Consider the following 13,409-nt stretch of genomic DNA (forward strand, 5'->3'; position numbering starts at 1 on the left):
ATTAGGTAATTACCAAAGATATAGTATGATGTGGTTAACAAGGTTAGTAAAGCAGCCTGGAGGGTTGATCTAATGAAACCGATACCTTTATAATCATGATAATTCTGCTACTGGGTAGATTCTATAGTAATTGCGGTGTCTGAAGACATGTGACTTCAAACGGAACTGATACAGAGGGATTGTCCTGGTTGTTCTGTCTTCTTACACGTTCACACAGTGTGCAGTCCGACATTCAGTTTAACCATTTCTGTCTTCCAAATAAACAAACTGTTCTTCTTAATCTGACAGGTTTATTGGTTAACAGATCGTAGCATACAAGCGTGCATTCAATGCGATTGGGCTTGTGATAATGCGTGGATTGATTGTGGTAAAACTATAAGAATACAGATAGTTTGCATAAGTATGATGCATAGGAACATTACATAACATTAACATGGAGGTACATGGCACAATGGCTGCTACACATAGTGCTGCATGGCTAACTAAACAGTTCTAACTCCCCGAGTAACAACACAACTGACCACTGAACAGCTCTGCATAACATACTGTCTCTGAAACAAGGGTAGCTTCCTTACCAGATATGCTTTTACAAGGATAATGGATTTTGAAGAGGAGGGAGCAAAGAGAAGTCTGTCTCTGACTGGAAGTTCTGGCTGAAAGTTCCTTCTTCCCACAATGCCTTGCAAATTACCCATAATACATCACTCTTTATGGTAGAAAACAAGTTGTAATACATTTGTAACACAGCTAGATGGTGCTGTAACCACTAAAACACCTAGAATGGAATGTTATGTAGCTTCGGTTTCTGCTAAACAGAACACTGATTATGTTGCTGAGTTCATAGAAGTTAGAGAATTTGCATGTAGAACTTCTTCCCTCCTGTAATCTTATGTGTCTCATCTCAAAGCAAGCATGTTTTCAAATATAGCAGTGTTATAAGTTTACCTTTGTCAATTAAAAAATGCAAAGGGAATGAAACAAAGAGAGAGCTAAATCAAACCAAGATTTGGTGGACCTGCCCTTCACCTTCACAACAACATCAGTACTTCTAGGTGCACTTGTACACAGTCATTGATGTTGTAGGATTATAGTCAGGTGTATGACTATCAATTATACCAAATAGTTATAAGTGCGTCTGCCAGAGGAACCGCAGGCACACACTGCAGAGGGTTGGCACGGCTAGGCAGCGACCCTCTTTAAAAGGGGCGGGGCGATAGTCCACAATGCTGTACAGAAGCAATGAGAAATATAATCTTGTGCCACCCCCATCAGGAGCTGCACACGTGGGCATAGCAATGGGGAACCTATGTGCCACACACTATTCATTCTGTCAAGGTGTCTGCATGCCCCAGTCAGATCGCAGTTTTTTATAAATAGTCACAGGCAGGTACAACTCCGCAATGGGAATTCCGTGTGCACCCACAGCATGGGTGGCTCCCTGGAACACACCGGCTGTACATAAATCTATTCCATTGCAGTGCCCATCACAGCTGAGGTAACGTCCGATTAAATGCAGGTGGGCTTTCGGCCCACACTGCATGCCCCAGTCAGACTGGGGTTCTTTAAAAGTGTACACATGGAGTTACAACTCAATGTGGACAGACAGCATGGGTGGGTGCCAGGAAGCCACCGGCGGTACATAAATATATCCTATTGCATTGCTCATCACAGCTGAGGTAATGTCATGTTTAATGCAGGTGGGCTTCGGCCCACACTGCATGCCCCAGTCAGACTGGGGTTCTTTAGAAGTGGACACATGCAGTTACAACTCCCTGTGGACCCACAGCATGGGTGGGTGCCAGGAAGCCACTGGCGGTACATAAATATATCCCATTGCATTGCCCATCACAGCTGAGGTAATGTCAGCTTTAATGCAGGTGGGCAAAAAAATTAATTGGATTACACTGTAGGCGAGGGCCCCAAAAAAGTGGTGTACCAACAGTACTAATGTACGTCAGAAAAATTGCCCATGCCCAACCAAGAGGGCAGGTGAAACCCATTAATCGCTTTGGTTAATGTGGCTTAATTTGTAACTAGGCCTGGAGGCAGCCCAGTTAAAATAAAAATTGGTTCAGGTGAAAGTTTCAACGCTTTAATGAGCATTGAAACGTATAAAAATTGTTTACAAAAATTATATGACTGAACCTTGTGGGCCTAAGAAAAATTGCCCGTTCGGCGTGATTACGTCAGGTTTCAGGAGGAGGAGCAGGAGGAGGAGGATGAATATTATACACAGATTGATGAAGCTAAAAGGTCCACGTTTTTGATGGTGATAGAGAACGATGCTTCCATCTGCGGGTGCAGCCTACGTATTGTTTAGGTATCGCTGCTGTCCGCTGGTGGAGAAGAGAAGTCTGGGGAAATCCAGGCTTTGTTCATCTTGATGAGTGTAAGCCTGTCGGCACTGTCGGTTGACAGGTGGGTACGCTTATCTGTGATGATTCCCCCAGCCACACTAAACACCCTCTCCGACAAGACGCTAGCCGCAGGACAAGCAAGCACCTCCAGGGCATACAGCGCGAGTTCAGGCCACGTATCCAGCTTCGACACCCAGTAGTTGTAGGGGGCAGAGGCGTCACGGAGGACGGTCGTGCAATCGGCTACGTACTCCCTCACCATCCTTTTACAGTGCTCCCGCCGACTCAGCCTTGACTGGGGAGCGGTGACACAGTCTTGCTGGGGAGCCAGAAAGCTGTCAAAGGCCTTAGAGAGTGTTCCCCTGCCTGTGCTGTACATGCTGCCTGATCTCTGCACCTCCCCTGCTACCTGGCCCTCGGAACTGCGCCTTCGGCCACTAGCGCTGTCGGATGGGAATTTTACCATCAATTTGTCCGCCAGGGTCCTGTGGTATAGCATCACTCTCGAACCCCTTTCCTCTTCGGGTATGAGAGTGGAAAGGCTCTCCTTATACCATGGGTCGAGCAGTGTGTACACCCAGTAATCCGTAGTGGCGAGAATGCGTGTAACGCGAGGGTCACGAGAAAGGCATCCTAACATGAAGTCAGCCATGTGTGCCAGGGTACCTGTACGCAACACATGGCTGTCCTCACTAGGAAGATCACTTTCAGGATCCTCCTCCTCCTACTCACGCCATACACGCTGAAAGGATGACAGGCAAGCAGCATGGGTACCCTCAGCAGTGGGCCAAGCTGTCTCTTCCCCCTCCTCCTCATCCTCCTCATGCTCCTCCTCCTCCTCCTCAACGCGCTGAGATATAGACAGGAGGGTGCTCTGACTATCCAGCGACATACTGTCTTCCCCCGCCTCTGTTTCCGAGCGCAAAGCGTCTGCCTTTATGCTTTGCAGGGAACTTCTCAAGAGGCATAGCAGAGGAATGGTGACGCTAATGATTGCAGCATCGCCGCTCACCATCTGGGTAGACTCCTCAAAGTTTCCAAGGACCTGGCAGATGTCTGCCAACCAGGCCAACTCTTCTGTAAAGAATTGAAGATGCTGACTCCCACTGCGCCACCCATGTTGGAGTTGGTATTCCACTATAGCTCTACGCTGCTCATAGAGCCTGGCCAACATGTGGAGCGTAGAGTTCCACCATGTGGGCACGTCGCACAGCAGTCGGTGCACTGGCAGATGAAACCAATGTTGCAGGGTGCGCAGGGTGGCAGCGTCCGTGTGGGACTTGCGGAAATGTGCGCAGAGCCGGCGCACCTTTCCGAGCAGGTCTGACAAGCGTGGGTAGCTTTTCAGAAAGCGCTGAACCACCAAATTAAAGACGTGGGCCAGGCATGGCACGTGCGTGAGGCTGCCGAGCTGCAGAGCCGCCACCAGGTTACGGCCGTTGTCACACACGACCATGCCTGGTTGGAGGCTCAGCGGCGCAAGCCAGCGTTCGGTCTGCTCGGTCTGCTCTGTCAGACCCTGCAGCAGTTCGTGGGCCTCTTATCTCCTAAGCTAAGTAGTTTCAGCACGGCCTGCTGACGCTTGCCCACTGCTGTGCGGCCGTGCCGCGCGACACCGACTGCTGGCGACGTGCTGCTGCTGACACATCTTGATTGCGAGACAGAGGTTGCGTAGGAGGAGGAGGAGGGTGGTTTAGTGGAGGAAGCATACACCTCCGCAGATATCACCACCGAGCTGGGGCCCGCAATTCTGGGGGTGGGTAGGACGTGAGCGGTCCCAGGCTCTGTCTCTGTCCCAGCCTCCACTAAATTCACCCAATGTGCCGTCAGGGAGATATAGTGGCCCTGCCCGCCTGTGCTTGCCACGTGTCCGTTGTTAAGTGGACCTTGGCAGTAACCGCTTTGGTGAGGGCCCGTACAATGTTGCGGGAGACGTGGTCGTGCAGGGCTGGGACGGCACATCGGGAAAAGTAGTGGCGACTGGGAACTGAGTAGCGCGGGGCCCCGCCGCCATCATACTTTTGAAAGACTCCGTTTCCACAACCCTATACAGCAGCATCTCCAGGCTGATAAATTTGGCTATGTGCACGTTTAACGCTTGAGCGTGCGGGTGCGTGGCGGCGTACTTGCGCTTGCGCTCCAACAGTTGTGCTAGCGACGGCTGGACGGTGCGCTGACAGACATTGGTGGATGGGGCCGAGGACAGCGGAGGTGAGGGTGTGGGTGCAGGCCAGGAGACGGTAGTGCCTGTACCCTGAGAGGGGGGTTGGATCTTAGTGGCAGGTTGGGGCACAGGGGGAGAGGCAGCGGTGCAAACCGGAGGCGGTGAACGGCCTTCGTCCCACCTTGTGGGGTGCTTGGCCATCATATGTCTGCGCATGCTGGTGGTGGTGAGGCTGGTGGTGGTGGCTTCCTCGCTGATCTTGGCGCGACAAAGGTTGCATACCACTGTTCGTCGGTCGTCTGCACTCTCAGTGAAAAACTGCCAGACCTTTGAGCACCTCGGCCTCTGCGGGGTGGCATGGCGCGAGGGGGCGCTTTGGGAAACAGTTGGTGGATTATTCGGTCTGGCCCTGCCTCTACCCCTGGACACCGCACTGCCTCTTGCAACCTGCCCTGCTGCTGCCCTTGCCTCCCCCTCTGAAGACCTGTCCTCAGTAGGCGTAGCAATCCAGGTGGGGTCAGTCACCTCATCGTCCTGCTGCTCTTCCTCCGAATCCTCTGTGCGCTCCTCCCTCGGACTTACTGCCCTTACCACTACCTCACTGATAGACAACTGTGTCTCATCGTCATCGTCCTCCTCACCCACTGAAAGGTCTTGAGACAGTTGCCGGAAGTCCCCAGCCTCATCCCCCGGACCCCGGAAACTTTCCAAAGGTTGGGCATCGGTCACGACAAACTCTTCCAGTGGGAGAGGATTCGGAACCTTTGCTGCCCATTCTGGGCAGGGGCCCGGGAACAGTTCCTGGGAGTCTGCCTGCTCCTCAGAATGTGTTATTGTAATGGAGTGAGGAGGCTGGGAGGAAGGAGGAGCAGCAGCCAGAGGATTCAGAGTTGCAGCAGTGGACGGCGCAAAACTCTGGGTGTTCGATAGATTGCTGGATGCACTTTCTGCCATCCACGACAGGACCTGCTCACACTGCTCATTTTCTAATAAAGGTCTACCGCGTGGACCCATTAATTGTGAGATGAATGTGGGGACGCCAGAAACGTGCCTCTCTCCTAATCCCGCAGCAGTCGGCTGTGATACACCTGGATCAGGAGCTCGGCCTGTGCCCACACCCTGACTTGGGCCTCCGCGTCCTCGGCCGCGTCCACGTCCTCTAGGCCTACCCCTACCCCTCAGCATGGTGTATTACCAGTAGTGCAGAAACAGAACTCTGTAATTAAATGTGCCACTTATTGGCCTGTGGTTGGAGGCTGACTTCGCTTACGGAACGCCAGGAAATAATTTTGCACAAGCCTGCTGTAACACTTAGCTGGCTGCGTATGAATTAGGAGGACAACTACACCCAGCACAGACCCAGAACACTGAGGACAGTGACAGGCAGCCCAAATAGATTTTTTTTCCCAAATGTTTTTGGAAAGGCCCACTGCCTATATTCAATAAATATATGTCTCCTGTCCCTGCCTCACCGCTACTGGCCCTGGACTATGTAAAATAACTGCAGACTGTTGCACTGTGGACAGGAATACAGCGGTGATGTTACCGCCAACACAGAGCCAGGAAATAATTTTGCGCAAGCCTGCTGTAACACTTAGCTGGCTGCGTATGAATTAGGAGGACAACTACACCCAGCACAGACCCAGTACACTGAGGACAGTCACAGGCAGCCCAAATAGATTTTTTTCCCCAAATGTTTTTGGAAAGGCCCACTGCCTATATTCAATAAATATATGTCTTCTGTCCCTGCCTAACCACCACTACTGGCCCTGGAGTATGTATAATTACTGCAGGGCGCAATGCTCTGCACGGCCGATATACAAAAAAAAAAAGTGCCACACTGCAAAAAGCAGCCTCCACAGTACTGCACACGGTTAGATGTGGCCCTAAGAAGGACCGTTGGGGTTCTTGAAGCCTAAAATACTCCTAACGCTCTCCCTATAGCAGCTCCGGCACCAGCAGCACTGTCCCTGATCTCTATCAGAATGCATCTGTGGCGAGCCGCGGGAGGGGCCGATTTTTATACTCGGGTGACACCTGATCTCGCCAGCCACTCACTGCAGGGGGGTGGTATAGGGCTTGAACGTCGCAGGGGGAAGTTGTAATGCCTTCCCTGTCTTTCTATTGGCCAGAAAAGCGCGCTAACGTCTCAGAGATGAAAGTGAAAGTAACTCGAACACCGCGTGGTACTCGTCATGAGTAACGAGCATCTCGAACACGCTAATACTCGAAGGAGTATCAAGCTCGGACGAGTACATTCGCTCATCTCTAGCTGCCAACCCTGTGTGGGATGCTTCCACTCAGCAGAGTGCAGGGCAGAGAGCAGCTATTCCCTCACCACAGGGCACTAGCTGGCATCAGAGAGCAGATCCTCTCTCATTGTTCTGCAGGTGGCAGTGAATGTGCCCCCTGCTGCTACGTTAGCAAATCCAGATAACACACAAGAGGCAAACTGATAAATTAACCCTTGCAGTGCCTCCAGGTCCTCTCTCATTGCTCTGCCAACAGCCTCACAAGTATCAGGGACAGCGGGGACTGTGTCCCCTAAGGCTCTATTAACAATTTCAAGATTAACCCTTGCAGTGCTTCCAGTAGCAGATCCTCTAGTTATCCTATTAAAAGTATGCCTAGCACCACCAAGGCGACTTCTGCAGTGTTTGTGAAAGAGTTAATTTTATCTCTACAGGGTCATTACAGCAAAATCTATCTATCTTTACTATTAAGTGAATGCTGCCATTGATGACCTGCGAGGTAGAGTACATCTGGTTGAATTGAAAATGGAAGCGTTAAGACAAGCCCACAATGATGGGGTCAATGCACATTATGGTCTTGAATCTAAAAATGGAAGCTCTGAAATTAAAGCTCAAAGACATGGAGGACCGTAGCAGGCAAAGCAATATTAAGTTTAGAGGCATTCCAGAAACAGTCCAAAATTTGGATCTCGTCGCTTACCTACAAAACATAATAAAATTAGTTCTCCCCTCTAATCAAGCTCTAGATCTGCTACTAGACAGGGCACATACACTGCCCAAATTCAATTGCTTGCCAGCCAATATCCTTAGACATCATTGCAAGGGCTCACTTTTATCACCCTGATGCATGCCACAATGAATATGACCCCTCTCCTGGAGCCCTGCGAAAAGATTCACCTATTTACAGCTCTCCCAGATGGCAATCCATCAGAGAAAGTGTCTCTCTCATCACAACCTCTCTTTGCCACCACAAGATAACCTATAGATGGGGTTTTCCAACCAAATTATTGATCTTTAAGCACAGAAAACAAGATAAAGGAAGACCTATCTATCCTTAAGCTATGGACTCTCCAACTGATGACTCCTTCCTCCACCTTTACTAAAAGCAAATCCCCTCCCCGACACCTTTTCCCCTGAATAGATCACCGAATAAGGAATCTAGGCAATTCCAGAAGTTCCAATACCCCCGATTCTCACGCCTGATAGAAGGATGATCTCACTTCTAGGTTGAACTTTTCCCAAAATTTTAGTAGCATAATGCTGCTTACTGAATGTTTTATTGTTCACCCTAACATTATGTTATGGTATTGCTGGTTTACACTGTTGGTTATATCCCTTTTGGCAGGTCTGATTTGGTCATTCTGCTCCATGAGGGCTTTGTGTTCTTTCCTAATATTCCTTGGGTATCCCCTTGTCCTAAATTTACAGTAAGGTGTGGATCGCGCTCCAGAGGGTGAAAAGTATTAGAGATATAGAGGTGAAGAAACTAAAAGAGACTCACCCGATGTCACCGGGCCATCATAAGAGGCCCCGGTACGTCACAATCCAGGATAGCGTACAACTCCAATAGGTCACTGAATTTTTCACAAGGATCCAAATATCCAATATAGCAATAGGCACTGGTCAGTTAAGGCATCCTCAGGAGAGCGTTGTGGTCAATTCCAGGTAACAGCAAAGTAAGCAAAAGTTACCAGTGGATGCTTTTGAATCTATCTTTATTTTAGTGTGTTTGCGTGGAAATGATGGAGCTGGAAGGTTGCCTAAAGTGTTGCTCCTCCTGAAAATGATATTCGGATATGAGGACAATGCTTCTGTCATCCATTCCCTCCCTGACAGGTGTATAGAAATGTGGAAAAAATAGTTGTGTTTCCCTAATATCTGTCACAAAAGAAAACATGAAGAAATAAGTTCAGATAACACCGAATATATCATCAAACTATATCTTAATTGTGGCTCAGAATATCTCATATATATGAATCTTTAGAGACGAGCGGGCAGGTACTCGCACAAGGCAATACTCGCTCGAGTAATTTGCCTCAGCGAGTACATCTCTAGTTAAATCCCCACGGATTAAATGAAGTACTTGAAAAAAATCTAAAAAAATCCAAAGGAATAAATCCACACTAGATTTTATATATTTATTGATTTTATTAAAAAAAACTTTTAAAAAAGTCCAAAAAAAATCAGCTAGATTAACTTTTTAGATTTATATTAATTTTATAGATCCCATATATATAAAACATCGTTACATCTTCTGCAAAGATAACATATAAATCATCATACAAAGATATTAGTATACATAGGATATCATCGCTATGTTTATTATTTATCTTTTGCTATAAGTTTTTTTAAATTGCACGTATATTGTATCATGCTCCGCAAACATCCTTATCAGTTGCATATACATGTGAGCCGCGATGCTGCTGTGCAACGTTCCACTGTATACACACCACATGGTAGATTCCTCCTCCCCCCTATCTAACGTTAGGCCACGTGGCGCCTCCATGCCACATCATCTCTGACGAATGAGAGCTGTCATGTGACAACTCTATGGAGCGCACCGTTACGTTCCACGGATCATGCCAGGTAATGATGTCATCAAAAAAGGCCAAATGACGTCTCGCGAATGGACGGGGGTGGCGCTAGTGAAGTAATAGGAGGTATGTGTTAGATATAAATATTGTGGCGTCTTTTAATGTCTTTTATGCTTTAGAAAGGCTCGTTATCAAGATGAAACATGTCACATTGTAATAAACGACTACTTCTTTGCTATACCTGCGATATTGCCTGCTCTCTGGGATTCAGGGGTGCCGAGGACAAGGCACCCCTGTGCAGTAAGTGCTCATATTTTTACAATACTCCTCTTCTGTACACCTGCACTGCAGCGCTGGTAACTTTTGTTTACTTTGCTGTTTCCTACTTGCCCTAAATTTAATGGTAATTCTGAGTTACTCAAAGCATTTACCCAAATACAAAGATGTCAATTAGAATTTTCTCGCTAAACACCAATGGCTTGAATAGATTTTTTAAAAGATCATCAGTTTGGAAAGACTCCTTGACATGTCATGCAGACGTTCTCTGTTTACAAGAGATGCATTTTTTCCCTTTGTGATTTCCCAAGATTCCGAAATAAGCGATTTCCAAACATCTTTATGATGAATGCAAGCTCAAAAACAGCGGGTGTTTTAATAGCTATCAAAGATTCGGTGACTTTTCAACTAATTGAATGCGTGAAAGACCCCAGGGGTAGATACCTTATTTAATATGTAAAATCAGTAACACTGGTAGGGGAACGAATATGATTTCTTTTTCCCTTGACTGTCTTATAGTATGCCCCTTCCATTTTGTATGATATAGTCTGTGCCAATGCTTAAACAGCGAACCGACAACAGTAAAAATGGCAGTTTGCCACTATCTAACGTACATGCAATGCGTTTCTGCGCCAAAAAGCGCCTTTCTCACTGTTTTTAACCCCTCATCTTGGGGACATTAAATATTGAAGACATCCAAAACTTTTTTGAGTGCAAGAGAGCTTTTTTATATTTTGGTTCTTAACAAATTTGAGAAGGAATTATAATAAGGGGCAGTGAAACAAGCAGGGATTTTTTTGAAAAAAATGTGTTGTTTAAGCTTTCATGTCTAAGGCTTCTTTTACATGAGCACATATCGGCTGGCCATTTGACGGCCGGCCGATATGCGCTGTGATCTGATGCATTGGATTCCAATGTATCAGATCAAATGGGCATATTTGCGAGATGTAAAAACACTCGGATGTGATACAGCCCTTGCAGCCATGGTGTTTAGGTCAGAGACGCATTACAGTCAGGTGGTATTGACTTAAGCTACCACCTGTTCCATAGTCTAGCTATTTTTTCAGAGAGAGTGATAGTCATTCAACTCGTCTCCTGTTTTTCCTGCCAGTCACCTTTTCTCTATTTTTGTAGTTTAGCATCAGTGTGTATCAGCTCTTTTTCAGAGGAAGTGATGTTCATTCCACTTGCTTCATTTCATTTGTCTTTGGGGAGAAGAGTTAAGTATGTGCCCCATATCTATACTAGTGTATCCGGAATTCTGTTCAGCCTAGCAGAAACTTTCTCAAATGCACTTGCAAGTCATTATTTCCTACACGCTGTAATAGACAAAGACTATACTCAGAAAGTGACATTCTCAGATAGACACAGAAGATCAATAATGGTTTTTCCTTTACATAGGTAACCAGGGGGTAGGAGCTGTGTTGATAGATTGAGAGAGAGAGAGAAACCAAGTACTATGCAGAGGTATTGTGCTTCAAGATTGTCTGTGGAGTTCCCCTGCCCGGAGCTGTTCCTGTCAGATAACTTAGACTGCAGGACTGGTTAAAGGAGGAAAAGATGGGGATTGGTAAAAATAGAAGTATGGTAATGAGCTAGAGGAAGGGATAAAAGAGGGAAGTTTTAAGCGGGAGCACCCTTTTAGGAGTGAGGAAGTGTGAAGAGTAGAAGGAGTGCAGAACAGAGTGAGACAAGAGAGGAGAACAGGAAGCAATAGGAGTAGGGACAGGTATCAGGACATCTGAAGGACGGTTGCCGGCAGAGTTGCTGGTGGAGTAGAGCAGGTTGTAGGGATAAGGGTGGGATATACTCACATGTGGCATCTATGGAGGAGACATTGTAGCTGCTCCGGGTTGCATTGGAGTGGCACCCCCCTGGGTGGTTCCAGTAACAGGTGGCTGGAGCGCTCAGGGATTCTCTGGTTGCCGCTGTCAGATTAGAGGAGAGAGTGTGCCAGTCGGGGCCTTGCCTCCTGCTCATATTATAGCAGAGTAGGAGGTACCACTTCGGGTACTTCAAGGGTGATGGTAGCAGTCCAAAGTGAGAAGGATAGAGATGCATTTGTTAAGATGACAAGGCAAAAGGGGAGGTTTACATGTGCTTTGAGGCACCATTGGGGGCACTTTTAAAGAAGGATGTCAAAGAAATAATATTGCACGATGCGTATGTGAAGATACTTTCCCTTATTCATTTGGGAAAATTCAATTTGAATAAAGAGAAAAGGACGGATTCAAGAAAGGGGGAGGAAGCAAACGTTGGCGTTTGATTCTGCAGAGTTTTAATGATTAGTTGCAGGCCTTTGCAATTTTGGCCAGTGCAATCAAGGAAAAAAAACAGAGAACTGTTCAGGTCGGTTATGTTACTTGGTTGCTATAGTATGTATTGTATGTACGGTGGGCAGATGTGGCTTCGGTATGATGAACAATCTCATCAGCGGAAAGCATTTAGGCCTAACATGAGGTGGACCATAGGGACATTGGTTTATGGTTGAAGGTAATGGTGCCTGCTCCTTATGGGCATCCGTTTCAGGGCAGAGGTTGCTCTACCAGCCCAAGCTAAGTACTGGGGCTGCACAACAGGCGGGACATTGGGGGGTATGTTTGCAGTTCAACGAAGGAAAATTGAAATTGAAGTAGATTCAAGCATGTGTGCTCGGTGTCCAACGGCAAGTCGCACAGTTCGTCCCGTTGCTGTAGGCGAGAAAAAAGGAAAGGGCGGTGGAGGTAGTGGAAAAAGGGATGGCGCTGGTGAATTTTGGTCCCTTATCTAAATAGATACCCAAAATGAGTGAAAGCGCAGATGTTTTTGAGGGCTTTAACCCCTTAAGGACACGGTCTATTTTGGTGTTGAGGACAAAACAATTTTTAGGGGATTTTCATCTTCACTTTTGAAAAGCCATAATTCTTTTATTTTTCCGTTGACGGGACCGTATGAGGGCTTGATTTTTTGCATGGCAAACTGTAGTTTTTGTGGGTTTCATTTTTGGGTACAAAAACTATATTGTAAAACTTTTATTAATTGTTTCATGATTGCAGGGAGAGAAAACGCATCAGTTCTGCTATTATTTTTTGTGGTTTTTTTTACCTTGTTAATCATGCAGCATAAATGACACAAATTTTTTCTGCGGTTCGGTACATCGATACCAAACATCTTTATTTTTTTGGTAGGTTTTCCTACTTTTCCACAATAAAAAAAAATTATCTGTTTTCCTAAATCGCTGCATTCAAAATCCTATAACTTTTTTTATTTTTCTATGGACAAATAAAGCTCTGGGAGTTCTTTTTTTGCATAACGAGCTGTAGGTTTTATGGGTACCATTTTGGGGTGCATACGACTTTTTTGATTATTTTTATTGCTTTTTTTGGAGGCAAAATGAAAAAAATAAGTATTTTTCCACCGGTTTTTAGGGAGGGGGGTGGAGGTTGCTGTGCAGGTTAAAAACTGTGTTCAATTTGTTGTGCGAGTCATTACGGATACAATGATACCAAATATGTGGGATTTTAATTTTTTTGATTTTTTTTTTTATACAACTTTGGAAAAAAGCACAAAAAGGGGTGGGGTTACCTTTTTTTTAGCATTTTTTTTAATTTTTACACGATTTTGATATTTTTCCTTACACTATTTGTGTTCTTGTGGGGGACTTGCAGCATAACACTTATGATAGCTATGATAAAGTATTGCAGGACAGAAGTCCTGCAATGCCTTATTGATTGTATTATAGCAATTATATCAGGAGGCTCCGATGACATCACAGAGGGAGCGTGCTCCCTCTGTGAACCCTTTACATGCGACAATCCACATAGATCACGGCATATAAGGGGTTAAC

This window comes from Eleutherodactylus coqui, chromosome 1 (genome assembly GCF_035609145.1).
Source record: "Eleutherodactylus coqui strain aEleCoq1 chromosome 1, aEleCoq1.hap1, whole genome shotgun sequence".
Taxonomy (NCBI): Eukaryota; Metazoa; Chordata; class Amphibia; order Anura; family Eleutherodactylidae; genus Eleutherodactylus; species Eleutherodactylus coqui.